The sequence below is a fragment of the Sceloporus occidentalis genome, unplaced genomic scaffold (assembly GCF_023333645.1).
Source record: "Sceloporus occidentalis isolate IW3139 unplaced genomic scaffold, rSceOcc1.0.p SCAF_125, whole genome shotgun sequence".
NCBI lineage: Eukaryota > Metazoa > Chordata > Lepidosauria > Squamata > Phrynosomatidae > Sceloporus > Sceloporus occidentalis.
Window position 1 is genome coordinate 2557944 of NW_028317105.1, and position 26679 is coordinate 2584622.

A 26679-nucleotide genomic window follows, 5' to 3' on the forward strand; every position below is an offset into this window, starting at 1 on the left:
TGACTAAGCCTCACCCTGTCTACAGGCCATTAAGGGCTAGTCATCAATGTCTCAAGCCAGACCAGCTGGTGCCTGCCTTGCTTTCTAACTGCAAAAACTAACTTTTCAAGGATTCACAACAGTGACACTCTTTAAAGTGTCAGCAGCATCTAAAAATAATATAACCTGATATATAATATATAATGCGGAATTGAGTACTTTCAGCCTGTCCGTGTAAACTGCCTGTCTTTTTAAAGAAGCAGTCACAGATTTGTTTTGCTTATTTAAAATGTATTTAATAAAAATATGATACCAAACCGAACAATGTCTATGATGCTATTAACCTAACTGTTATAGTGTCCTAGCATGGCAATGAGATGGGCAGAAATGAACTATCAGTATTATTATCAGGGAGTAGCCACCACGTAAATGATCCCAGAAGAAAAGAAAATGCATCATGCCCCATTAAGTGTTAATCCAAGAGATATCAAGCGATGCCCCCCAAGTCACTTCAAAAATACCTCAGCCCGATTTCAACAGGCCCACTGCGAGAACGCAGTAAAATGAGAATGCAGGAAAGTAACATGTTGAATCCTTACACAGAGTTTGAGAAAAAGAAATCTCTGGGAAAACAAACATTACTATCTTATCTTGGTAATTATATATTATTTACTTACTTATTTTATTTTTTTAGTTTAACCCACTAATAAGGCACAGTTGATACCATGTTCGACACAAGAGAGGAAGAAGGTCTATGTCTGGACTCACCATTTCACTTGGGGAGATCCCCAAGAGATCCTTGAAGGGTGAAATGCCATGCAAAAAGAGAATCAGACACTTACCAAGAACAAACAGTCGCTTCATAGCCTGTCCAATGGTGCATTCCCATTTGGAAACATCTCAAATGCTCTCTTGTTCCTAGAGGGATACCAACCGTACCCCACTGACAATGCCAAAAAAGGTCAAAATGTACGTCTGGGGTTGTTGGTTCCCTTGTGCAGAAGAAATTTGCCTCTCATTTCCGTTTGGGACCGCCCTTTTGGGCGGGATAGATTTTTCCTCTGTAATGGCACAAGAGAGCTAAAATTTGAGATGCTTCCAAGTGGGAACACAAAGTAGGACAGGCTATAATGTGGCTGTTTGTTCTTGGTAAACATCTCCTTCTCTTTTTATATGACATTTAACCTTTCGGGAGCCCTTGGGATTCACCCCAAGTGTAAAGGCTAGTCCAGATATGGACCACCTTACTGTCGTGTGTTTAGGAGTATACTAAATTTGATAGGCCTACTTATAGAAGTACAAATGTAATGAATCTCTAGTTGCTTCTGCAGAATTTGAAAGAAAGAAGCCTCTGTGAAGGTAATTGGATAAAGAATGTAAAGAGTGAGAGAATGTTTAAGAGAGTTAGTGAGGGATGGTGAATGTGAGAGAGATGATAATTCTATTCACAGAAATAGTGAATACACATGTATGTTACAGAATGAGTGTGTATGTATATTGGCCTGAGTGTCTGTGTGAGCGTGTATATGTGTGTGTTAGTGTGAGAGTTTTATGTTTCTGAGGGGGGTGTGAGTCAGGAGGCCAATGGGGCCTCCCCCATGGCCAAAAGGTACCAGCCCTCCCTTGCTTAAGCCTTTTGTACATAATCTGCTGTGTTTTGTTTTAAAAAGGCCGGGGTTATAAAATGGAATTTATTTATGGCTTGTTTTGACCTTCACATTGCACAAGTTGCTTTTTTTTACTGTGCGTGTGTTTGTTTTATTTATAATTTCTATTCAGCAGATTTTTTATAAAGAATTAATTTTGTAAATTTTTATATGTATGTGCCAGGGCATATGTTGAGTGGAGAGAGGACCAGAGGGCCGATAGGACATATGGGCTTTACTTGTCTCCCCTTCGGGCCAGAAGATGCCAGCCCTCCCCTTCAAGATACCTTTATAAAAATAAGCTGTACCTACTTGCCTGACAGCAAGTGTAAGCCTACTCTGAATATAAGAGAAGACCAAGGACTGAATAAAGCAAAGAAAAAAAAGTAGACTATAAGGACCAAATGGTTTTTATTTTGGAGATTCTCTTAAAACAGACGTCATATAAAAAAATGAAGTCCTCCCAATATATTAAAGTAATGTTATTCATGAAAATATATTATTTACCTTGTTGATAACGCTACTCTCACACCAGATTAAACCCTGCCAAAAGTTTATGTTTATCCAGGGAACATTTAAAATCATCAATATTCCTAATTACAGGCTAAATCCATTGTATCTATTTTTTTTTTTTCTTCATACTAATTTAGATAAATGATTCAAGTCTGCAAATCCTCTTAGATCCCAGCAAATATCACAGAGTGCAGAAAACATCTTTGTTGTGTTTTAATGGTGTTTTAATTAGTCTAACGCTATCAACTACAAAATAACTTAACAAAAAACAAATCAATCATGTTTCATCTCCTTTGCCGTACTTTTTTTTTTGCCTTATCTTGTCGTGTACATTTTGAAGACTTCAGTGCAAAGTTCTACATTAGCACACTTCCAAAGGGTTCTAGAGCTTTGTTCGTGTCTTTTAAATTTAGACGTGTATTTCGGAATTAGAATTTCACAAGGTATACAAGTTTAATGAAAATTAATTTTTTTTCTTATTAAAGTATTTTTTAATATAAAAAACTTTATATATTATTTGAACCTGAGTAATAGATTTGTAACAATGTACCGGTTTCTTCAATACATCCCCTTCTCACAAAATAGGGGAAAGTTCAACAAATTTTAAAAGATTAAGGGTAGCTTTAAATTGAAAAAATAGCTGCTTGGCATTTATGCTCTCGTGGAGCCAATAGACTCTACATTACTAGCCAGAACCCATTCTGGAGCCGAGAAACAACAAGGACACCTAGTGGGTGTTTAGACTACGAAGACCGTCATGCAGAATATAATATAATCATCATATATATATATATATATTTTATAACACTCAGCAAACTATCCTAGATAAACTATAGACTGGAGCTGTATGTCATTGTGTCATATACGTGATGAATATTGATGACCCATCTGTTATAAGCAGTCGCAGCTTGAAGTTTTGAATAGCAGAATGGATCGGTTGGTGCATACATGACTTTTGATTTATTTTTCCCTTTACACCTTGAATTTTATCATGTAAGGAGATAAAGCCTTATCAAAGTCAATGCTTTGACAGTTACTAACACCAACATTAAAGCGTTATCCTTTTGTCGTCTATCATTTAAAATGTACAGTCTGGCTACATTAATTCGATATTCACGTTCCTTTTATAATCCATTTATAGTTTGCGACTGTTCTCCTAATTATCTAGGTTGCAAATCAGTTCTGTTAGCAGTCTCCTAGATGTTCTGAATCCAAAGTTATGTCTGATCTTTTTTCCATAAAACGATTATGGGTTTTTTGTATTCGTTGTTTACATTGATATGCAAAAAAATGTCTGTTTTCCGCAGCTGAACTCAACTGATGGAGGTTCTTTATTCATTTTCAATTTTCTGGGACATATGTGAGCTTTAGGATTTATTCTTTTTATGTGTGTGCTAGTGGAACAAAGGCATTAAACCAAAGAACATGGGATCTATATAATTCTAGAAGTCTGGCTAATAGTAAGTGTCATTAGACATGATAGAGAAGATGCATCAGGAGAAGATGACTTAGAACACTGTCTATACCAAGGACTCTTCGGTTTTACCCTGGATGGTCAGGGTATCACAGGTTATCACTGGGTCTCTCGGGCATGATTTAATCTAAGGGTACGAAGGTTGTGTTGCACTCTGCCCATTTCCAACCTTAGTTCTGCCCACTTTTCATTTGTCTTTGCCATTATGCTAGATTATTTCGGTTGAGTTAAATAAAGCTTGTGTCGCCACTGGCTGGATACAAGTGGCCCACAAGTTGCCATTTTATTCAGCCAAGGAGAAGGATAAGTATGTGCTGCTATCTGCCAGATTGCCAATCTTTGAGTACCACTGGCCAATCATATTCTTCTAATGTTCAACTGGAAAATTGTTGTTAAAATCAATATTTTGTTAATGGGAAACCTGAACTTCTATCCTGAAAGAATGCATAATGATCACTAAATTAACTGCATGCTGCCGGTCTCTACAATGTACTCACATAGTCGTTGATAGGAAGATCTTCTTCGTCTGTTAGGTCCCTGGCCTGTCTCTTATTGCTCATTGATTTTCTCTCCAATATGACACCATCTTCCTTGCCATCTTCAAAATCTTGGAACTCGGGAGCTGAAATGAAACAAAATGTGATGGTTTTCTTCAAAATGTTTGTGGTGGGTTAAAAGAGACAAGCAGGTCTATCTTCTATCTGTGGGGGTTATCCATAAAAAGCTAATCAAGGTTTAGAAAAGCTCTGGATGATCGACAATCAAGAGAAGTATCGTCTTCCAACAATCTCATATTTTCTCAACTCAGTAAATTATAATTTTAGATATGTTTCTCTTACTGTCTCATTAGAAAAAATAATATATACAGTGTTAGAATATGTACTTTTTTTTTTTTTCAAATAAAAATTTATTGAGGACCAAGGAGATAAAAAATGTGAGCACATAAAGAGCGGACGCAATCAGCAGTTAAAATACAACAAATCAGGATCGAAGACAAGGAGCATAAGAATACAGATCCACAATGGTTCGTATAGAAGACATAGGCTGCTGTAATAAAATGTATATAGGGCCAATACAAAACTTCAAATAATTGGATCACATATAAATGTATGTGCGTCAAAAATAGGCAGAGTCACTTAGATGCAAACAAAGGTAAAACATTTAATACGAACAAAAATAGAAGAAGAATATAAAAGAAGATAACAAAAATAATACGAAACAAGTCTTACAAAACCTTGGAGAGGAATTTAGTTCATGACATCTGTCCTATGCATTCCTGAGGATGGAGGGAGGGAGTGTTGGGACGTGAAGAGTACGTGGATGGCAAGTACATCTCCCCTCTACCTCTCCTCCTATGCTTCTCCAAGGCCTTAACTTATATACACGGTTTGAATAATGATGTCAGTCTTGTCAGTCTATTGGTCTTCACCTAATTGGGTAAACATGCTCACTAAGATCTTTACACGTCGAAACCCTATTTTAGGTGGTGGCTGTACGCACACTGTAATGCCCTTTTAGAGTTACAACTATACCCTGCATTAGCAAGTTACTATTCTATCTATAGAATGCCTGTTCAGCAAATCCTTCATTCCATATTTTAAGGTCAAGGAAACCTTGAAGCCTATCATTGAACTATTGCCTATACCAATAATTATATATGGTCCATTTCTTAATTGAGGTTTATTAGAATCTTTTACAGCTGCCCAAGGCAGAGGTACAACGTTGTCAACATACCGAACAATACGGAGAAAACTTATAGTGAAGGTAAAATAATATAATTGCGGACGGAATTACAAAAATTACAAAATGTTGTGAACCGAACTATAATAAAAGAACCAAAAAAAACAAAATAACAAAACGTATCGTACTCTGTAGTAATGTGTTCGGTGGTCTGGGAAAGAAAAAGTACTAAACATGGCATACCCAAAAGTAAGGCAAGTCGAGAGGCGGTTAGGAGAAGTGTGTAGCGTAAACGGAGCTGTGAATCCAAGGAGACCACACACGGTCATACATATGTGTTGTGTGATTTACCATATGGGACATCTTTTCCATGACCCTATGCCTCTCCAAGGTGGAAATGACTTCTAAAAGTGAAAGTGGGGACGATGCCTTCCACTTTTTAGCTATGCACAACTTAGCCGCCAGGAAGACATGGACAACCAGTTTCCGAACGGGAGAGGGAGGGGGATCGTCAAACATATGAAGGAGGGCAAGCTCAGGACGGAAATCTAAATTAATGTGACATAATAACGGGAAAAGGGAAAATATTTGTTTCCACAGGGGCTGTAATATCGGGCAGCTCCACCACGTATGGGTCATAGACCCCACTAAAGCGCAACCCCTCCAGCAAAGGTGGGAATGGCCAGGGATGATATGAGACAGGCGAGCTGGGGTAAGATACCACCTGCAGCTTATTTTCTTTTGCAGCTCAAGGTGATTTGTGCAAAACGAAACTCCCCTCATCATGTCCTCCGCCTCAAGCCAAGACTCGTGTGACAACTGTAGGTGTAATTCCTTCTCCCACGCCACCATATGGGGAAGTTTATGGGCATAAAAACGTTGCAATATGAGAGAATACCAGGATGAAATAGCACCCTTACAGAAATATGTACTTTTTATGGCAAAAAGTTGAATGAAAAATTGTTGGCATCTTATACTTAGAACTCAAGGGCGGGGAAAATCATGTAATATATACCTTTAATAGCTCATTATTCATTGAAGACACAATACAAGCAAAGGGGTGGATAATACTAGATAGTTCTTTCCCCTGTATCTTCTAATCAATTATACAAATATATAAAACCAGTGTTATAACTTACATGGGAATATCACCAAAACACACCCAAAACAGGAGTGATCTGGCCCAACTTACTTAAGACTGGCTGGAGGTAGTCCTACTCTTAGACGTGGCTAGTCCCATTATTCATGTAGCTGTTGTGTTTTGCATAGCCTACCCTAGGAAGTTCCTAGATTTGCAGGAACTTCATGTCATGCTAAAGATTTAAGGCAGTTAATGTATATTAAAAAAAGTAAAGTTTTTATCAAGTTTTGCAGATGAAAAATTGTCTTTATTAACATCCTTTATCCAGTGTAGCATACAACGATATAGAAAACATAAAAACATCTTGTTTCATTAAACCCATTGTCTTACCAGTCAGAGGTGTTGGGTACATCCAGTGTATGGAGACATCCTTACACACTTCGAGTATTTTGGAATTTTTCATAAATTCAGTATCATCGATTGGTTTTTCACCAGGAATCCACACCATAGACTCTTCGTAGACAGTGGAGATTTCACCCTCCTATAACAAGTTGGATTAATGAAAAGCTAGTTGACAGGCTTGCTACATTTTGCCTTGAAGTTGACATGTAATGAGATAAAAATAATCTAAACATAGTTTTCTACATAATGCACGACACTTTATAAATTGAACTATTTGTACCACATACCATCACTCCTTTATAATATAATTCCTAATATACAATAACACTAAGCTAAAACAGCAGTTACAATTGATGAAGACTCCAAAAGTCATCATGGTTTCTGTCGAGTATATATATATATGTGTGTCCAAACTACACAATATAAAATAGACAAAGCAAGCAGGAACACTCTATAAACATGTCAATCACTAAACAGTAGCATCTGATACCATATGTCCAGTTTAGTGATTCATGGAGAAAGTTTTCAATATCTTACTTAAGCATTGCCAGCAAACGTTAAGTGTGATGGAATTATTCCAAGAGACTTGGGAATTCTTACAAGTTATGCCAGCTGGCATGCATTCTCTTTGTTAAAGAACATTAACAAGAATGGCTAAAAAAACTTCTAAAGGACCTGTTTTATTATGTTATCAAAAATGAAGATTCATTAATTTATAGAATTTAAACAAATTGTCAAATGATTAGTCTCACTGCCAGGCTTTAGTGTTATTATCATCTGACACTGTAATAATGTCATTATGACTGCTACGACATCCAAAAATCAATCTTCAACCTTGAGAAACCATAGCAGATGCATCTACAGGCTGGAGTGTCATGGTTCTAGACATTATGTCTGAGGGCATTAATGAGAATAATTATATAGTCATTTTACTGATTTTATCTTACCACTTTTCATCAGCTGCCCCAGTGTGTCAGTCCTTCCACTGGCTCTCAATACCTTTACCTGTTGAGCCCTTCACAATACTATCCCCCATATCGCTATTATCTCTAAATACTCTCTCGGCTCACTCAACCTAGCCTTATCTTGCGCCTGGCTTCCCCTCTGCCCGCCATCTTGCGAGTTTTATGTGACCTCGTTGAGTGTCTGCCTTCTAGAATGGACTGGCCCATTGTTAAGGGTCAAGTAGTGTTTGCTCTGCTTAAACAATATGGTATGGCCCTACTTGGACAAGCCCAAAGGGCAACTGCGCCTGGGCCAGCCTGCACCTTTACTGCTAATAAATTGGGTACGTCGGTAATTACTGACACTGTTTCACTTGAACGGCAGAATACAGAGATATACCACTGTCTATCGGACTATCGTCATCCACGTACTCATTCCATGTATTTATTGTCCATAAATATATTTTTGAGGCCTGAATGCATTTTATTCTTCTGCCGTACGCTGTCTTTCTTTCCATACTTTGACTTTATTAAAATAGAAATATTTAATATCTGCACTAGAACTTTTTTTTACATACCTCGAGTTCTACCAGCTCCGTGTCAGCATTATCAGGGATTTCTTTAATCTGTGTCTTGATGAAGCATTTCTGAAGGCCAGTAAAGAAGATTCCTGTAATACCCTGAATATAGAAAAGGTCATTTTTAATAAGTGCCAGATTGATCAAAACTCCAGACAGGATAAGAACAAAAAAAACCAAAACATTGTGATTCATGATGGATGAGCAGGGTGTCTTTGTGAGGGGTGTTATTCTACAGCTGAATATGCACATATCGGGCTTAGGAACAGATTTAAAGTAATGTACCGAATCAATGCACACAGCAGTGCTTTATTACATGTACAACGTTGTACTGGATGTAGGCGTTAAATGATGGCCATGGCAACTTTTTTGAATTTTAATATTATTATACAAAACTGTATCTTTAGGTGAATTCTAACAGACCCCTTCTCAGCCATGGACTGGGGATTAAAAGAGACCCTAGCATTTTACGTCCAGAAGCTGATAAATGACGCCTGCTGGATACTCGCAAGCACACACTACACTACACACAAGCTGCACCTAATTTTACTAAATCCTCATCAAAATTTTAATGTAACTTAAAAAACAAAATAGGAAATACATCGTAAATGTAGTGTTTCCGAGGCCTTCCTGAATGACGGCTGTATTGAGACAAATATGTGTTTATACTTTTTCCAGGTAACATGTTTCTCAATCATTTCATTTGAAACAGTCATTATAATGAAAATTAACATTTTGTTATAAATTAAAAATTGTTAAATGAATGATTTCTATATGAAACAAAACAAAAAATTGAAAAAAAAAATAAGGATTTTGTCACAAGTATAAGCGCAAAATAAACTGAAGATGTTGGAAATCATGTTGCAGTTGGGGAATCGATAAATCAGCCGGTATGAAAGCATGTTTGTCTTTAGTAATTATACTCCTCCTGTCCCGCTTGACATATCGTTATGTTTCTGATCATTTAATGATATAGAATGCATGCTGTTAACTGCGGAAGTTTTTGGCAGAGAAGGTATGAAAACATTTATAGATCGTGGGTGAGCGAGTGAATGAGGATGTGAGAGAGGGTGAGTGAATGTGGGCCTACGAATTTCGGATGAAAATTCTGAGCTTTACGGTTAATTTTCATCTAATTCATGGGAGAGCCTAGCCTCATTTTCAGGGCTTCGTAAAAATCTCCAAACTTACCAAGAGTCAATAAATAAGCAGTTCATACGAATCTGACTGCATAAGTCAAATATATATATATACATAAATAGATCAAAAGTTGTCCCAACTTGATTCTACTCAGCCAACAACATCATCACTTCTAGTTCTGGTTGCCTCCTCTACTAAGTGATTGCTTAATTATCTAATATACATTCCCAAATGTCATTGCTTTGTATTGAAGAATAATATGTGCATATATATATTGACTTTTTTGGGAGGGGAAGTATTACAAGAATTTAACCCTCTCTTAACCAGTGCACAGGGCAATACCCTGTTTTTTTCCTCTCCCACACCAAAAATAAAAAGGAGTGAAAAACCCTAGACATGAAATATGAACCACTACAAGAAAAAGAGTAAACAGCATCTTTCACGGAATGAATCAACGCAATCTTATGATAACAAATCAGGTAGCCTGCGATAACTGAAAGCATTTCAATCATACTGGAATTTCAATATTGTTTCTGACTCGGTATTCATATGCTCAAATACTGATGATTCATGTTGATGTGCCGTCCTATAAATTTCTTTTATAACCTTTATCCAATTTGGTAACCTGATATAGTACAGTTCCTGGTATAATTTTCAGATCTATTTTAAAAAAAAAGTCCACAATGTTACCTTTTGACATGAGAAATACAAACTTGATGATTTGAGGAACCTAATCATCTGAAAGTTGAGGAAAGTTTTTTTCTTTTTTAGAATTTTGAAGCCTTAAACTCTTAAATCTCTTGTATCTGGAATAAGGTGTTCCTGATTATTTTTCATCAATTTAGAGATATTTATGTCTGTTTAATATAGAGTGAAAATTGTGTTTATTGAAATGTACACTGTTTGTGGAACGTTCAATCATAATGTCTAGCGTTAAACATATCATCAAAAGTAAAGATTCAGAAAATCTAGTACTTCTTGCAAGCATACAAATAATCAGTTGTTAAAATGAATGTGCATTGCTTTCAATGATATGTATTAAATTCATTAGTGTGGGTTAGATGTATCTATGCATAAATATAAAATACAAATAACTTTTTGTAAATTCTGGGCCTTGATGAATGCCTCCGACCCCCTCCCTAAAAATGCATTATGTCTTAATCCTATATCATACTTGGGAATTCTCCAGGTTTGACCCACAGTCTCCGGGTAAAGGGTTGCTTCCCTGGGTCTCCAGGCCAGTTTCTCTTATTCTCCGAAAAGGGGAGTGGTGTTTGCTTACGCCCACTCCCCACCCAGATGCCACCTATTATGTGCCCATTATTGTCTGCTTTCTGGTTAACCCCGCCTCTTAAATGAAGCCACTCCCCCAGAAGAGGTTGAGCTCCCCTGGTATGGATGTCATATGTAAGTTAAGGGCAACATATTGCTTTGCATTTGTTACAAGCCTATGTGAGATCGACAGTCACAAGATGGTAATAATGGGGAGTCTTTTCTCATTTTTTTCATTGTAAGATGGCACAAACATTTGCATCTTTCTATATGTATTGAGGTATTCTATTGACATGTAGAATTACAGGATGATTGGACACAATCTGCTAAATAAATGATGTTGGAAATTGATCTACTTTAAAAATAATAGGTTAAAAAAGATTAAATAAGTTGAACAATTTGTTCTGTTGAACTCCCTCTATATGTTATTATAAACCAAAAAATGATCGCACCAAAAACCAATGTGAAACATATGCAACGAAACAGAAAATCAGATAACTCTACACTTGCAGTGGCATAACAAAAAAATGTCAGGGACCCCCTGCAAGACTTACTGTGGGGCCCCCAAGCTTCTCCCTTCAATTGCTGTTAAATGGGCAGCAAGATTTGTATACCGCTGCGGGCATCTACATCAGAGTGCTGTTAAGCATCACAAGCTGTCTGTACGGGCTGTGTGTTATCATTAATGTATGTTTATGTCTTAGCATGAATCTGTACGTGTGAGCGTGAGTATGTGTATGTGTGTGTAAGCGTCTCAGAGGGCTATGCGTTAGTATGAGTGTTAGTGTAAACGTGAGTGTGTAGTTTTGTGTAAACACCTGTGCCAATGCGTATGTTAAGAGGGAGGGGGAAATGGTGCCACTTGGAAAAAAAAATTCTGCCCACCGGACCAGAAGGTTCTAGCCCTCCCCTGGTCTTTACCTATGATTATTAAAGTGCATTGGGGAAGTTTTGAACACATTTTGAATTCAAAGCAGGTGACTTATTTTGCCCTTCCAATGTATTCTCTTACACTCTGCAATGATCTTGAGTCACTGGCATGAAATATGCTGGGAGATTTCCCTTCCCAACGTGAAATTGAAAGATCAATGCATTCAGCCATTAACAGTAAAGCCTCTGTGTAAATAGCTGTGAAAAGGTCATAAAAATATTTTAGCTTCATTGACTGTGATGTTACATAATTCTGTTAGGTAGAGCGGGCCCTGAGAGTTCAGCTGGTGTGCACACACAGCCTGCTCCTGTTTCCTGCTGACTGGGGATTATGGGAGTTGCATGCTACAACAGACGAGATGTTAGAATTTGCTGAATTTCTTTACATAATTTATGGTGGGTAAAGGTGATGGAAAACCCTACCACTTAAAATTAAGGGGGTAGTAGAAGTATTATTAAACACTCATCTACAGACACCAGACAAGCCAGAAGATTTGTTTTTCCCTCAGAAATCTCATAGTGCTGCCACAACCACAGGGGATTCTGGGTAGGCACATGCAAATAAGGTAAACAATAACCACCTTTTGCCTCTATATCCACGTTATACATGGATCCCTTGTAATTGCCCGTTGTACAGGACAGCCTTTAGACAAAACTTGGGGGGTAAGAGGTGCAGCAGCCAGATCACCGCTCATGGACAGCCATTTTTTTTTAGTTTTTTTTTTTAAGCCTGAGGTGCCGTGCTTCTCGGTGCGTGCGTCTGTGCATAAAAGCAGCAGAAGCCTGATACTTTTTCATGTCTTCGTATTGCATTCCCCGTGGGGATATGTCAGACCCAATTCCTTCCCTCCCCGGCCATAAGACCTGCAGGAGGGCCGGATCTTCTGGTCCACTATACGGATGAGGTAGGGAGCCACAAGGCATCGCACTACCTCTACCTGCCAGGAAAAAAAGTCCAGTACCACTGCCGGAGTGCAGTGCTCATACGAAAGTGCTAAGTCCATGATCCAAAAACTAAATCAAATCCTCGCCGTGTTCAAAAAAGCTGTGATTCAGAAACCCAATTGATTAGCACACATGCACATATCGCTGCAAATCGTTAAAATAAATAAATAAGGTGCTCAGCAATCCCTCCTTGGTGGAAATCAAAAAAATTGGTCCATTTTCAGGCCCATAAAAGTGAAGGAAAAAAAAAAAGAGGTGCTCCAGTAGTGAGGTCTTCAGTGCTTCTTATACAAATCACATCCACAGCAGGAAGTACAGACATGGAAAGCAACCCAGGAAACTACAAACTGGGGTTCCATGCTACTTCAGCACTATCATCAAAGGATCAACTTTTTTTTCCCCCCCCCTTGATCTTAGCCAAAAGAGCAAGATATTAGCTTAACACTTAAGGCTTGAGGCTTGGGGTAGCATGAGAAATACCATTACATAAGTTATGGTGGGACAAGGTGATGGGACAACCCTACCACTTAAAATTGCTGCCACAACCACAAGGGATTCTGGATAGGGCAATTACTTTCAAGGGATCCATGTATAAAGTGGATATAAAGGCAAAAGGTGATTATTGTTGACCTTATTTGCATGCGCCTACCCAGAATCCCTCTGGCTTGTCTGGTGTCTGTAGATGAGTGTTTATTAATGCTTCTACTACCCTCCTGAATTTCTTTGAAAATCTGCTATTTAAAAATAAGCAAATACACAAACGACAAAGTCCTCGCTCGGGGTCACAACGGAGGACATAATTGAACATGAGTTTTATTCTAGCTCTATGCTATTTTGGAGAGCATTCAGAGGAGGGCGACTTAAACGGGGAATGATTTGTAGGATAAACATTTCAGGAAAGGAGCACAATACGTACGACTTAGAGGAGCGAAGAGGAGAGGAAAGGGGATAGAAACGTTTAAATATTTAAGGGCTTTTAACAAAAGGTTATAACCTAAAACTAGAGGGTCAGAGTCAACGTGATGGAGTTTTACTTATTCTAGATAGCTCACTTGCATTAAAATGTCTTGTTAAAGCCTGGTGGAAATAACTGGTGATGTTTTATTTTATTTTTTGTGTGTTAAATAATACCTCGTACTTAAGCCTTTATAAGCAGTTTAACAGTAAGCGTACATGTTTTTTTAATGACTTTTAGCTGTTTTTGGAAAGTAATTTTAAGTAATTGAGGAATTTAAAAAAAAACAAACGAAAAAGAACATATTAAAATACTAACATTTTTAAAGTCGTGGATTTCCACAGCTTCATCTGTACCATTTTCCGTCAGAAAAGTTTCAATCTTGTTCCGTGGATCAATTTCCATCCATACTGTCGTCTTTTCACCGTTACTGAAGAATTTGTATTCAACATCATAGACCTGCTGAAACAAAGACAAAAAAACAAACAAACTCAAAAATAACAATGTTGGACAATATTGTTTTACGGCACAATTTTTGAAATGCAATTTCAGTCTCGGTAATAAAAGCTTTTAAAATCTTTTTATTTATTTTTTTATTGCAAATCTTTAGCGAAGGCTTTCAGAAAGTCATTAGAAAATTGATGCATAAATGGTGTGGCGTCCAATGGTTGAAGTTATAAAAAAAAAAATGTTTTGAAAATATTGTCATTTAGGCGTTCTAAATTCCTATTATTCTGAGAAACTATTGGAGGTATAGTGTATATTTATAGGTAATTTTATGTAGAGTTGAAGAAACGCTGCTGTAGCAAATGTATAAAGACAGTGGAAGGTTTGGCCACCCCTGATCACAAAATTTCACACGTTTCATATCTTTTATAATTTTGATCTATTTTTAGATGAAATCTCTGTAGTTTAATAGGGCATTTAAGAAAAAAATCACCCTTTACCTATTAAACAACAATTAGTCTCTAATAATAACTTTGGGTTATATATCAAGTTATTATGTATTTCCTACAGTTTTTTTATGATAAATCAAAAAAATATTATAAAACGTTTTCTCTTATTGCTCATGTAAAAACAGAGATCCCCCATTTTCGGACGTCTGTAAGGAGCTCCCAATGTTGTACTCATGCATACGTTACACATACATAAAATCAGAATGTATTGCCACTAAATAACAAAACCAAATTCTAAACATCCTAGTTTGTTTTTTAACTGTGACCGAGGAGCACGTTAATTGCAGTGTCTAGAAAGCCTCACAAGTCGCAAAGTGTCATCTAAAAGTGCGATGATAAAATGGTATTCCAAGCAGATGTTCCGTATGTGTTCTCCTGCCAGCAACGTACTATAATGACAGAAAAGTATTCATCTAAAATATACCTAACTGAGTTCAAAACAGCTCCTTTCAAAAGGGGGGGTGAGTGGGTAGATGTTTCAAAATAATGGATTTTTGGCAGCTGTTTTTATTTGCTTTTAAATCTCCAAGTTCAGTAGAAACATGAATAGTGATGTAGAAATCGTGCTGCTTTGTGCTGTTTTGCAACTATGAGGGATGCTTTGCAATTTTTGCTGAATTTGCACTTTTCGTGTACTTTGATGGAGTTTGCGATTGGAAAAGTGCTGAAACAGTTAATATTTTTTTTATGGTTTAGAAATTTAATTTTATTTTTTTTAAATAATTTTTTTTTTTCTTACTGCCAATGCATCATGCATGTCTCTGCTGCAGATAACAGTTGGAGGGCTCTGCAAAGCTCAGAAATGAAAGATGACTTAAGTGTCTACTCACACTTCAATATGGTATATGCAAAGAAATTCTAAGAAGTTTGACCATCAGAGGCTTCCTGAAAAAGTTTATTTTTCTTAGAGTTATGGTCAGGAAGAGTAATGCAATAAAATTGCCTCTAGTACTGAGAATATTTAATATTCACAACTAGAAAATAGTACACCATTATAATTATTATTCCTCAAGCTTGCGCGACTAGTACATATTGTTTACTAAGCTCTTTCTCGCAATCTGCGATCTGGTCTGACAACATGATTTATAACAGAAATTAAAAAATGTAAACCACAGGGCTGCTTATTAAATATATAAACATTGCAAGAATTCCTGATGCATTCTTGTCTTTACAAACAATACTTTAATTTCAGCCAGAACTACTTGAAATAGTTTTGTAACTAATGGTACGACATGACATCCTTAAAATTATTTATTTGGTTTTGCAGTTTTGGAGCGACTAAATTTATCTGATCAACTTCCGGTCCTAAAGTTCTATGCCTTCTCCTCACCCACCAACTAGGCAGTCTGAACCAATCATCAACAATCAGCAACTTAACAGAGGAAACATATGCCTAACGGTGAAGGGACATCATGGAGATACCAAGAATAGAAGGTTAACCTGGGCTCTCCCATGGTACACACATAAAGAGGGTTTATAACATGTATATACTGCTTATTTTGTTCGACAACCATAATTACAATGTCATTGTACGGATGTAATGTAGGGTTTGGGAAAAGCGAGAGACATGCTGTCACTGAGCATTATAGGTCAACTCAGACCTTCATATCGGTCAGTGAGTTGAAATTTTTAAAGTCCTGAACCAACTCTAAATGAGTCCCTGTGGAGATCGGTAGATGCTGACAAATGCAAAGCGATGCATTTTGGAAATAAGAAAACAAATTAAAAGGGCTTGTATAAGGGAAACCATTAAATTTAAATGACTTGGGAATAACTGTAGACAATATCAATGTCAGGCAGCTGCTGCAAGAGCCTCTAGGATATTAACTCACAGGAGAAAAATATAATGTCGCCTTTCCATTAGTTAAAGGCCTCGATTAGGCAGCTTGTTCTTAACCCCTTCAGGACGAAGGCCTTTTATCACTTGTGGACAACAGCATTTTCTTCTTTTTGCTATGTCCTTGTTTGGCCATAATTGGCCATCATTCTCATTTAACATACACAAATTTGTAGCTTGCAAACAAAAGATTTTCAGTAATTCCTGACTTTTAGGTCTGTAACTTAATACTTAAAATTCTGGGTTTCTGAACAAATAACCAGGACATAATAGTATGTTTTTTTTTCCGGATCACCATGCTTCAAAGCAGTAACAAATTTTATTTTCAACTCTACACATCAAACAAACACCCTAAAACACTAGCAGTGCAAAAAACTGATGACTTTCCTATATAATTCCCTTATTCAAATGGTGATGAACTTTCAGACGAATGCATTGAATTGATGCATTTAAAGATTGGAATATTATCAACTCCCACTTTGCTTTATTAGTTTCAATCCAAATTACTCTGATGACCCTTAATAAATATTAAACAATGACTCCATTTAACAAACACATAATTATTTCCTTTTACACCTAATTGGTAGAACCGATGGTTAGACATAAAAGTGTGACTTTGACATCGATTAAGCAAAGCGAAGACTTTTATGCATTAAATAAAAAAAGTGGTTTCTTTGTAGAAGGAATAAATTATTAGTTTTAGGCAAATTTTCTCCTATGCATGAATAGCTTTGTGATCACAGTAGTGTAACTTAACTTTAAAGCAATGTTTCCAGATGCTGGAGATTCTTACTGGATGCGGATATTGGGAAACGCTACAAATTCTGTAATTCACATTGTGTTTATAGCAATACAGGCTTGGATTTTCATTTATTTTCAAAGAAGAAGGGGCTTCGTACTTAAATAATATTTGCTCAGTGCTAATCACTTCGGAGGTTGGACTCCCAATGCTTCGACTATTTCCATATTTAAACACAATGAAATCCAGAATCGTCTGCTACTCGTGAGCCGTGTTGATATTATAAAAATGTAGTAATTAGCATTATTTACTGTTGGGTTCACCACAATTTCTAAGTGGCAGATGCACCATTTTGTATCGGCCTGATTGCCAGTTTCATGTCTGATAAAAACAAAAAAAACCAAATAAACTCTAGAACATCTGGATGCAATTATTCTCTTTGTACACATTTACACAGATTCAACTATCTCGAATACATAGAACCGGAGCGTCGAGGAAACGGTTTGGGAGATTAGTCATCTCTCATGGCCTGGGCCATGAATCCTAATGTAATTATAGTCTCTAAACAGGTTTTGATTTTTCAATATGCCTTAATTGGCACTAGATTATGAATTAATTGTACAAATAAAAACAGCTTGTTCTGAGCCTTGGGTGATAGTCGTAGGATGTAAATCAGTCAAACTTATCATGTGGTTGTTGAGCAAATCACTTATCAAAAGCTGGTGTTGTTCAAATTATGCGCTGCATTGTTCATTGTGTATAAAAGCCCAAGCGTATCGAGATCAGGTAGAAAGGTGCACATTTTTACAACATTTGGATAATAAATGCCAATGTTTTATGGTCATATTTTGCATTATTTCGAGGTGGCAGCCATACAATACTAGGGGAACAATAATATGAGTTCTCATTTCATAAATCAATTGTAGGTCCTAAACAGTTTGTTAGGTATTGCAGGTAGAATGAAATAGCACAAGAGTGTCAAACACCTTGTTTCAAGATGGACAAACATTCTAGGATTTCTGTATGTTCCTGCTAGAGCATGTGTCAATCAAAACGATTTAAACCCATTAGGTAGGAAGACTGAGAAGATCAAAGATTTATAAAGGTTTTCATCAAGACACATGGGGCAGGTCAAACTCAAGGTCGGTTCATATGGTGGAAATGCTTGTAACCTAATAGTGCACTATTTGTGTATGAATGTGGTATAATTGATGTAACGCACTTGGATGGGGATGAGTTGGTCTTTCAGATGGCTTGATTAGGAAGCTGGCTGAGAGTGTTATAAGGAAAGGTTGTACGCTTCTTGAAAAAAAGTCGCGGACGAGGGAGAAAGTCTGATGGAACGAGGAAGGGAATTCCAGAGACTGGGTACAGCATGGATGAAATCCTGAATGCGGGAGCGAGAAGAGGAAATAAAGGTAGAATCGAGACGCAGGTCATGAGAGGAACAAAGACAACGGTTAGGGGTGAATTTGGAGAGGAGGCTAGAGATATAGGGGGATGTAGAGTTGCTAAGGGCTCTGTAGGTCAGGGTCAGAAGTTTGAATTTGATTCCGGAGGGTATGGGGAGCCATTGGAGCAAATCCCAAAGTTCTCTCCCTTCTCCTCATCTTACCCTAAAAAATGCTGTCTGAACCAATCACCAACCATCAGCAGCTTAACATCAGGTTAGAGATAATAAGAGAATGGTAGGATACTCAGAAAAGGAATAAAAGGTAACTTATCATTTCAATCAGATAAAACAGCTTCTAAACCACAATTGTCATAACAATCACTGACCCCTGGTCCCTTGTTGAATGACCTGAATAGAAAAGAAAATGATCTTATATATTATAATATATATCCTATTTTTTGAATGATGAGATAGGCTCACTATGTATCAACTTTCAAGCATGCAGCTTAATGTCATGAGGCTTTACTATCTTTATAAAGCATTCCTTAAAATGAACAAAAATGCTTAAATAAATCGTTTTTAATGTCTAGCACAAATGATAGTTTAACATTTCTATGTAAACAGGTGACATCATTTTTCTTTAAACTAATGATTTAGAAGAAAACCGATTATACTCATGGTGCTTAAATCATTTGGCACCCAAAATACAAGTTTTAAATATTTATTCGCCAAGATCGGAAATTTTACATGTGAAGCTTAGAACACAGTTAAGGCTTCTTTTGTGAGAGTTGAAGGGACTGAGTCAATCCTGCTTCCATTTCTAACCACTTTCTTCCTTAGGCTGGATAATATATCTGAGCTTCCATTAAAAATCTAATTGAATGATCCTTCCGAGACTGCAAAACTCAGCAAATTTCATTAAACATCACTCCGCCTTGTGAAAAGTGACTTCAAGTCCTTTATTTAAAGGGACACATGTCCAATGAGTATTCATTAAAGAGAAACCACAATATCCAAATGCAGTAGATTAATCTTTGGAAGGTGAAAGTAAAAGAACTTGTTTCTCTTCAGACGCTACTTAGTCCAAGCTAGGCTGTATAGTCTGCGTAAGCCAACTCATCAATGACATTTCTCATAGAAGAGTCTTCTGCCACATGATCAATTAAAAGTGCATTACCTGATTTAGATGTGTGATACAGAACCTTTATTATTCTAGTAATGCTTGGTCATACTCTAGATCCTAAAACATTTGCAAAAAATATAATATAGAAAATATATATGTTCCAAATGACTAAATAACATACAAAAGGTTAGGAGACTAACTCATGTGCCTCACTTACAAAGGAAAATATCTGATAACATATCCATTATAATCCTACTAACAAATACAGCCCTGAACTAAGATCTAAGGGAGAGTTCCTTCCACTAAGAGAATCAACACAAACTGTGGGGTTTGGTTAATAGCTGTTCAAGCAAAGATAAGGAGATCCATAGCTGGACTCACTGTTTCTATTGAGGTTCAAAAAGGGAGACTTAACATACAAAGAGACATGAGAATAACTCAACCAAGTGCAGACAACGCCCCAACAGCCTTGTCTTCCTTTGTGTACTGGCCATCTCATGTAACGGCAAATGCCCGATGGGCCACCGGCCGACAGCACCACACACACCCAATATGCCACTGCAGCAGTAGATCGGGTGCTGCAATGTGTGGCAGGGCATATCCAGCTCATGGTCGCCATCCAAAATGTGCTACCCCGGCCCTGTTTGGCAATCTCTTAGGGTTTGTCTCTAGTGTAACAGTGAGTCTAGACGTGGACACCCTTGCTCACACACTTAGAAGGAGGCTAATTTTACTCCGCTGGTGAGCCCTATTGCTGCCTGAAATATTTGCCTGGGGTTGTTGGCTCCCTTTTGAGAAAGGAATTTGCATTATATTTCTGTTTACTTCTAGACTATCCTGGTGGGCAAGAAAAGACTCATAAACTGGAAGAGATTTTTTTCTCCATAATGGCTGAAGTGAGGCTCTCCCAAACGACATTGTCCTGTAGGCCAGGGTGTTACAATTAAATTTGCCCTAAATTTAGCTACTCTTACATTTATATGCATAACTCTTTAAATGCCATCGTGGCACACACTCAAACCTTTAACGCTCAGCGAGGGATAATATTTTCTAGGCATGTCTGATCTTTTTCTGAAGACGCGTATACCTACCGGATCCAAATGGAAAAGAGATTAAGTGGAGTTTACAGCAGGAGAAGAGACCTCTGTCATCATTAGTTCATCGTAGTAACAATAATCCTATCCTGCCCACCCCAAATAAAAGATGCCTAAGATTTCTAAAGAAATGGATGGAGCCAAGAAACTAATAGATTCCAGATGAAATCCTTCTATGGTATAACCTATTATTCGCAAAAAGTTATTTTTTATAAATGGGATTTTGGGTGAACCTTTATCCATACAATAAATATAGTAGGAAAGAAATACATAAATAGCTATGATTAGGATCACACATTGGCTCCATATTAACTTTTATTAACACATATTATTATAATATTTGCGCCCTATAGCAGATAATTTATTTAATGTGAATTGAATGCAAAGCAAATGGCATTTTATTTATGGTGTTTGTCTATTATGAGGGTAGAAAATATATGTTATTACTGATCCAAAGCAATACTTCCATGCCAAATCAAGAGTCATGGAAGCTGTAGTCCAAAGTAGCGATTGGCTTCCAAGCCATATAATAAGATCCCCAAAATATTTACAGTTACGAAAAGTCACCTTAAGGGGGCAGTCATCACCCCCTTTTATTTTAGGCATCAGTAAAGCAAACAGAGTTTACTGATGTCCTCCTTTCAGTCCAATGAAAGGCGTTTTTCTGCAGGTCTTCTTTAACCATGTGCTGAATCCAAGACCTATGTGACGCACGCTGCCACTTCACTACCATTGGGCTATGTGACATGGTTTGGCACCTCAGTTACCAAGATATAAAAGAGATGCCCCTGCTTGGACGGACCCGGTATACTATAACTGGCCATAGCCCCCTGATGGTGACCAAGCCTGCTTGAGGGTCTAGAATGCCAGAAAAAGGGATGTTCCTTTAAAATAATAAATCCTATAATTAAAAATAATTAGAAAAGGATTTACAATAGCATCTTAGTATGTGAAATGCACGATAGAAAGCTATAAATGATTGAAATGAACCACGCGATTAGTCAAAATAATTTGGCCTCCTCTTTTACGTGGCACAGCTGAACTTTTTCCATATGCCTCTGGCAGAACAATTCAGAATCTGGAAAAACACTTTCTCTCTGTCTTTTCAGTAGGTAATCTGAACTGTCTGCACAAATGAGGAATGAAAAAAAGGAGCAGGACAGATATTTTAAGCATTCGTGCTTTCACGAGAAACTTTATAGATGGATTTTACTGGGGTTTGGAGCACAGTTGAGTTTTAATGTAATTTACAAACTAATTGGAAATATTAAGCATAGACTTTGGAAGCCTTAAGGACATTTTCATCTAGAATGATTTAAAATTATTAACTAATTATAAAAAAATATATGGACCTGTTTGATTTTTTAGTTTTGTAACTTGCAAAAAGTTATTCACAACGGAAAAGCACTTTGATGGCTCATATTGTTGAGAATGCTAGATTGCTCTATGGGCATTTAAATGGGTTATTATAGATAACGAACAATTATGGTGCAGAGTTTTAAAAGTTTTATCACCCTACCATCCCGTGGAAATTATTATTAATCGGACCTGGTGTTCTTCACTAACAGTTCAGCTTCCATCATGAGATGAGAGCATATAAATCTGCATGCAGACACTCTGCCATAAAGAAAGAGTGGGAGAACGGTGCAATGCACTAAATTATAATAAAATCAAGTAAAATGTATAAAATGGTATGTTTGAAATGTGTCTAGCGTGGCTGATATAATTGTATGTGCTTAGAGAACAATCCGACAAAGGTTATCTGATGTAATTTAATCTTTGTATAACTCATAGAAATACTGGAAATAATAAAATGATTTATTTTATTCACTTTCCTATGGAAAATAAATATAGCATTTGTTACTTGATTCATTAATAAATATTCTCAACTTTAAAATAACTAACCCATTTGTTGTTAGAAACAAAATTGTTTGACCATGGACTCCCGATGGTCCAGGTTTGATTTCCTATGGTTATAATATAATGAATTCCATCTTTTTTTAAATAATCTAAATAACATAGTAATAAATTGTCCAAAAATGATCAGATGTAGTCTATTTAATATGATATGTCATATAATATGATATGAGCTGTGGATTTTCAAATATGAACTTTTGAAGACATTTAGAGTTTACTTGAATAATAGAATTTATTGTATTACCTTTGACTATTCAGTTAATTGTAATAAACCTATAAATGGATTTATCTCCAAATATTCTTAAACATAGGCAGAATATATTTGCTGTAAAAAAAAAACCCAGCATTTTTTCATTTTCTTTTGATAACAAGGGCTGTGGTTCTTTTTTAATGGTGCTTTGACCTATCTTTAGAATGTTTAAAGACTATGGAACCTTCTATGAGTGCCACTTGTCAATGGTATCAAACTGGAAGCTGATCTATCCTCTAGTAACCTCCTGAATAAACGTTAAGGAGGTACGAAACCACATCTGAGCTCACTGGTGGAGATTCAGGCATTCGGCTAATTTCCAGAGTTTATAAGATCCAGACAATTATATGAGTCATAAGATTCTACAACCTGTCATTAAACCATAGAAATACACAGTTTTTCATATTTTATTTTTTATTTTTTGTCCTTTTGTTGCTAAATAATTATTTTTTTCTGATGTTAGAGTCAGTTTTTTTATATGATTTTGGCAAATAACTACAAACCATTTACAATCACATATCATTTTTCACAGATTTTTTTATCAAATCTAAATTTAACCCGAACCTTCCATCATCAAATATGTACTACCACTCTTTACTCAAAGATGGTCCTTACCTTTTCAGGTAGATGAAACCACACGTTCTTCACAGAAAACAGTAACACAAGAAGTAGTGTTAGCATGAAGAAACAAACTGCTATTGCCAAGATTGTACATCTTTTGAAATTTCCCTTTTTTGGTTTTGATGCTTCTGCCTTTGATGCTTCTGCCTAAAATAAAAAAACACACATAGAATTATTAACATTTTTAAAAACATAATTAAAAAGTAAAAAAAAAAATATTCTATCCGACTTACATCATGAGGAGACCCCTCATTTAAAATGTGTTCTGTCTTCATAGTTTCTAGATACTAATAATATTGAATAATAGTGAGGAAGCAGCAGTTCTTGTATAAGTTCAGGCTGAGCTGAATGATTGTACCAGGACCACAGAAGGGGAATAGAGTTACAGAGACATGAAATGATCTGTCATTCCAATCCCTGAACTATGGGAGGCTGCCCCAGCAGAGTAAAATTCCGTCACCATTCCAAGACCAAAGGAATGATGCTTTTTTTTCTAGTTTAAGGTAAAATGTTCCCAATATATTCATTGAGTCTACCAACTTTAGTTTGGTTACTTTCTGATTTTTTTACAGGAACACAATCATAATTAGAATACATTTTAGTGAGTGCAATGATAAAGGGGGAGTAGGTACATGAAAGCATGTATGTTAGATTGGGAACATATGTATAAGTGTGTGTATGTTACCATGAATGTTTATGTGTAAGTGTATGCAGGCATGAATGTGTATGTGTAAGTGTTTGTGTGTGTAAGCATGAATGTTTATATGTAGGTATATCTCACTGGATCAACAAGATATAACTACCCCTGTCCTTATGGCCAATTGTGTCCCTGCATATTCTTTTTTGCATTGAGCCCATATTTAAAGGGGTCTATTGAATCCGATAGCACAACGTCCGCATCTTTATTGTTCTTAGTCTAAGGAACACTTTTCGCTGCTTTAGACGGCAATGGATGACCTCTTCCTGTTCTTTGTACAATCCTATAAATGAATCGGTCATCAGAGAGCGGCATGCATCGCCCCCATATGTATTTGTATAATGCAAGGTTTAGAAACAAAGAAAAAAAAAAAATCAAAATAATTCAGATAAAGTAATTTACAAGCTGCAGTCCTGTGCTGGTAAACATGCCAGCCTTTCCTGTAAATGCATATTTGAGGAATAATCACAAACATCAAGAATGAGTGCTAGATTAGCTCATCATAGTGCATTTGTAGTATTCACTTTAAGATTTTCTCGGGAATCTTTTATTCAAATTATTTTCAAGATTCTGAATAATACCGTCAGTCATTGGGCCCTCCATTAACTAACTACACAGATCTTCAGCATTTATGGCCAAAATAATTGGTTAGCGGAATGTTAATAAAGGCAAATAGATCCTTGAACTTTGCTTCATTTTCTGTAAATGGCATCACCCCTTTTACTTAATGAATCAGGATGATTAGAAAGAGCAAACACAAACCGAGAGAGGCGCAGTGCAGCCTGACTTCAATGGGGCTGAAACATCTAATTGCATGAAAACATTCTAATAATCAAACAAGAGTTCTTGGAAATCAATTAAAGACAGTGGAGTATCTAATTCAAATGGTGTAAGATTAATACATTATCTTATTGTCTTCCAACAGGGAGATCAATAAAACCATGATCGGTATCAACAGTGGTCTATAGACAATGTCCAACAAAGATGTCCGTCAATATTATACATATATAAATAGTACATATATATATATATATATATATATATATATATATATATATTGCATACAATACACTTATGTATAACATAGGCATAGAAATTATCCTAAACTTAAACAAAACCAATGCTTCCAAGTACAGAGATATAGACAGCAGGGATATATATATTTTTTAATTTAATTTAATTTTAATTAATTAATTTATTTGTTATCTCCTTACCCACTCTGCGAAGATAATATAGAACTGGACCTTAAATAACAATTTGCACCTCTGGAAATTCACTAAAAAGTTTTAAATACGATGTGCCCTTCTCGCTAAGGAAACATGTTGGGATCCCCTTGGACCGGGTGCATTCATGAGTAGCCCAACTCTCGGGAGATACATGAATTTAAAATCCTAGGAGACCAAACTTGTGTTGAAACATAAAATATAAGATTTGATGGCAGATAGGAACTATTTGCCCCAGTTAGTTTGCCCATTTTACCTGCTGTAAAGACTGTAACCAGTCCTTGGTCTCATCTTAGATTCGGGATAACTTTATGCCTATCCCATGCATATTTGAGTTCATTCAATATATTAGTCTCCACCACTTCCGATGGGAGGCTGTTCCACTTACCTACCTCCGAGTAGCTTAGCGAAATCACTGATCAGTCTCCCTGGCAGTAATGATAAGTAAACCCCCAGGTTCGATACAGACTGAATCCTTGCTTTAATGAATAGGCATATCTATATAGGGTCTTGGGAACCTTGGGGACCGAGTGAAATTATTGAAACATAATACTCTTTCTACGGTAAACTTTGCAAATGATGTAACTTTTACTGAAAGAAATGTGAAAAATTCCATTAATGCCTTTTTTTCTTTTCTGAAGAACACAGATCCCAAAGCTTTTACTATAATGAAAAAAGAACAGCTGACATTTTCACATATAAGCTTTTATATTCAGAAAATAAGGACATCTGGGTATCATAAAGCAAATTTCTCCGGATCGGTTAAGTGCGGTATATTGCGTAAAACGCCTGTTGTTTTGTTAGGGGAGAGCAGAGAATGTGACAGAATACCCACTCTTATTTCCTTTGCCATTAATTGATTTAGCGTGTGTGATGAGATTTATGGCATACTGACTCGCCTGCTTGTAGTAGTAATGGGAACATTGAAAACCAAATATTCATACTAACCACATTGATACAAGTAGCAGTTTTAGATGAAACTATATGTCATGTTATAATAAACTGAGTCGTCCTTCCCGTTTAGCATCGTATTCCAAAAGCTGCTCAAAACTAAAAGGGATTTTGCTACAGGGTAAAGCTAGGCAATCTATCTATCTATATATCTGTCTATCTATCTATCTATCTATCTATCTATCTATCTATCTATCTATCTATCTATCTATCTATATCAGCATTATCAGACCCGGACTGGCCATCTAGCTCACTGTGCAAAAGCTCCTTAGGCCGGTGGCCGACAGCACTGAACAGTCATCCAATGTGCCTCTCCAGCTACTTGAGCATAAAATGTAT